A 4,238-nucleotide genomic window follows, 5' to 3' on the forward strand; every position below is an offset into this window, starting at 1 on the left:
GGCCATGTTTAATTGCACAGTCCGTAATTAACCAGCTGTATCGACAATCTAACAGGTGAGCTCCATTGCTGCAGTATCACACACGCGCGCATGAAAGCCGCCAAATTGCACTGCAATTTGACTATTGATCAGAGTGCTCCCATTTAGGCATCCCATTACGCAGCTGTGTTTGGCGGCAAGCATGTGAACATTAGTATCGCACGCGCGGGATGTGTATCGCACAGCTAACACGTGCCTATACTACTGCAACCAACAGGCGAGCTCGCACTAACTTCTGTCGTGTACATCTACATCTACATCTACATCGATACTCCGCAAGCCACCCAACGGTGTGTGGCGGAGGGCACTTTACGTGCCACTGTCATTACCTCCCTTTCCTGTTCCAGTCGCGTATGGTTCGCGGGAAGAACGACTGTCTGAAAGCCTCCGTGCGCGCTCTAATCTCTCTAATTTTACATTCGTGATCTCCTCGGGAAGTATACGTAGGGGGAAGCAATATATTCGATACCTCATCCAGAAACGCACCCTCTCGAAACCTGGCGAGCAAGCTACACCGCGATGCAGAGCGCCTCTCTTGCAGAGTCTGCCACTTGAGTTTATTAAACATCTCCGTAACGCTATCACGGTTACCAAATAACCCAGTGACGAATCGCGCCGCTCTTCTTTGGATCTTCTCTATCTCCTCCGTCAACCCGACCTGGTACGGATCCCACACTGATGAGCAATACTCAAGTATAGGTCGAACGAGTGTTTTGTAAGCCACCTCCTTTGTTGATGGACTACATTTTCTAAGCACTCTCCCAATGAATCTCAACCTGGTACCCGCCTTACCAACAATTAGTTTTATATGATCATTCCACTTCAAATCGTTCCGTACGCATACTCCCAGATATTTTACATAAGTAACTGCTACCAGTGTTTGTTCCGCTATCATATAATCATACAATAAGGGATCCTTCTTTCTATGTATTCGCAATACATTACATTTGTCTATGTTAAGGGTCAGTTGCCACTCCCTGCACCAAGTGCCTATCCGCTGCAGATCTTCCTGTATTTCGCTACAATTTTCTAATGCAGCAACTTCTCTGTATACTACAGCATCATCCGCGAAAAGCCGCATGGAACTTCCGACACTATCTACTAAGTCATTTATATATATTGTGAAAAGCAATGGTCCCATAACACTCCCCTGTGGCACGCCAGAGGTTACTTTAACGTCTGTAGACGTCTCTCCATTGATAACAACATGCTGTGTTCTGTTTGCTAAAAACTCTTCAATCCAGCCACACAGCTGGTCTGATATTCCGTAGGCTCTTACTTTGTTTATCAGGCGACAGTGCGGAACTGTATCGAACGCCTTCCGGAAGTCAAGAAAAATAGCATCTACCTGGGAGCCTGTATCTAATATTTTCTGGGTCTCATGAACAAATAAGGCGAGTTGGGTCTCACACGATCGCTGTTTCCGGAATCCATGTTGATTCCTACATAGTAGATTCTGGGTTTCCAGAAATGACATGATACGCGAGCAAAAAACATGTTCTAAAATTCTACAAGAGATCGACGTAAGAGATATAGGTCTATAGTTTTGCGCATCTGCTCGACGACCCTTCTTGAAGACTGGGACTATCTGTGCTCTTTTCCAATCATTTGGAACCCTCCGTTCCTCTAGAGACTTGCGGTACACGGCTGTTAGAAGGGGGGCAAGTTCTTTCGCGTACTCTGTGTAGAATCGAATTGGTATCCCGTCAGGTCCAGTGGACTTTCCTCTATTGAGTGATTTCAGTTGCTTTTCTATTCCTTGGACACTTATTTCGACGTCAGCCATTTTTTCGTTTGTGCGAGGATTTAGAGAAGGAACTGCAGTGCGGTCTTCCTCTGTGAAACAGCTTTGGAAAAAGGTGTTTAGTATTTCAGCTTTACGCGTGTCATCCTCTGTTTCAATGCCATCATCATCCCGTAGTGTCTGGATATGCTGTTTCGAGCCACTTACTGATATAACGTAAGACCAGAACTTCCTAGGATTTTCTGTCAAGTCGGTACATAGAATTTTACTTTCGAATTCAATGAACGCTTCACGCATAGCCCTCCTTACGCTAACTTTGACATCGTTTAGCTTCTGTTTGTCTGAGAGGTTTTGGCTGCGTTTAAACTTGGAGTGGAGCTCTCTTTGCTTTCGCAGTAGTTTCCTAACTTTGTTGTTGTACCACGGTGGGTTTTTCCCGTCCCTCACAGTTTTACTCGGCACGTACCTGTCTAAAACGCATTTTACGATTGCCTTGAACTTTTTCCATAAACACTCAACATTGTCAGTGTCGGAACAGAAATTCTCGTTTTGATCTGTTAGGTAGTCTGAAATCTGCCTTCTATTACTCTTGCTAAACAGATAAACCTTCCTCCCTTTTTTTATATTCCTATTAACTTCCATATTCAGGGATGCTGCAACGGCCTTATGATCACTGATTCCCTGTTCTGTACATATAGATTCGAAAAGTTCGGGTCTGTTTGTTATCAGTAGGTCCAATATGTTATCTCCACGAGTCGGTTCTCTGTTTAATTGCTCGAGGTAATTTTCGGATAGTGCACTCAGTATAATGTCACTCGATGCTCTGTCCCTACCACCCGTCCTAAACATCTGAGTGTCCCAGTCTATATCTGGTAAATTGAAATCTCCACCTAAGACTATAACATGCTGAGAAAATTTATGTGAAATGTATTCCAAATTTTCTCTCAGTTGTTCTGCCACTAATGCTGCTGAGTCGGGAGGTCGGTAAAAGGAGCCAATTATTAACCTAGTTCGGTTGTTTAGTGTAACCTCCACCCATAATAATTCACAGGAACTATCCACTTCTACTTCACTACAGGATAAACTACTACTAACAGCGATGAACACTCCACCACCGGTTGCATGCAATCTATCCTTTCTAAACACCGTCTGTACCTTTGTAAAAATTTCGGCAGAATTTATCTCTGGCTTAAGCCAGCTTTCCGTACCTATAACGATTTCAGCTTCGGTGCTTTCTATCAGCGCTTGAAGTTCCGGTACTTTACCAACGCAGCTTCGACAGTTGACAATTACAATACCGATTGCTGCTTGGTCCCTGCATGTCCTGACTTTGCCCCGCACCCGTTGAGGCTGTTGCCCTTTCTGTACTTGCCCAAGGCCATCTATTCTAAAAAACCGCCCAGCCCACGCCACACAACCCCTGCTACCCGTGTAGCCGCTTGTTGCGTGTAGTGGACTCCTGACCTATCCAGCGGAACCCGAAACCCCACCACCCTATGGCGCAAGTCGAGGAATCTGCAGCCCACACGGTCGCAGAACCGTCTCAGCCTCTGATTCAGACCCTCCACTCGGCTCTGTACCAAAGGTCCGCAGTCAGTCCTGTCGACGATGCTGCAGATGGTGAGCTCTGCTTTCATCCCGCTAGAACTGCTAGAACTGCATAAGTCAGACTTGCGCTGTTCACATATTAGCTTTGCTATTTTCTACAAGTTGGTCTCTTGGTGTAGTTAAGGGTCAACTAAGTCGATTAGAAATCTACAGATAAAATCTGGAAGCAGATGAACAGGCAAAAGTTAGCGGGAGTCAGTGAAGTAATCGGAAGTTACGTACACCCACGCTCTACTCTACAAGTCAGTTTGCGGTCTGTGGCGGACGATATTTCTGCTAACATTACAAAATTCCTCCCCTTTCTGTTCCATTAGCGAACGATTAGCCGACGACGGCTGTGGATAATCTTCAAAAAGAAGTCTATTTACTCTGATTATCGCGTCATGATGTACGCGTTTCGAAACGTACGCGTTTCGTCACAGGTTCCCTTGTAAGCACGAAAACATCACCGAAATACCATCAAAATTAATGGCAGACACTACAAGAGAAGAATTTTGCATCGCGATCTACACACTTTTATTCACTAAGGTCTTGGTCACATTTGTGAAACTATTTGAAACTCTTTCATTCACTGATGTCTTGCTTGCACATGTGAATCTATTTAAAAATTCTCTCATTCAGTAATATCTTGATCCTATGTCTTGGCTATATTATGCTACATAAATGTAATGTGCCCAACAAATGTGATTTAGGCATCTGTGAATAGAACACTCCATTTCAAATGGGTAGCATGGTTCAGGTTTAACGACGACAAATTTCATCGCGATCTACACTGCGCAACAGAATTAAATGATCACTCTTTAGAAACCCCGTAATTCCCACCCTTTGCGATGCTTAAGTTTGAAAT

Source organism: Schistocerca americana, chromosome 5 (assembly GCF_021461395.2).
Source record: "Schistocerca americana isolate TAMUIC-IGC-003095 chromosome 5, iqSchAmer2.1, whole genome shotgun sequence".
Taxonomy (NCBI): domain Eukaryota; kingdom Metazoa; phylum Arthropoda; class Insecta; order Orthoptera; family Acrididae; genus Schistocerca; species Schistocerca americana.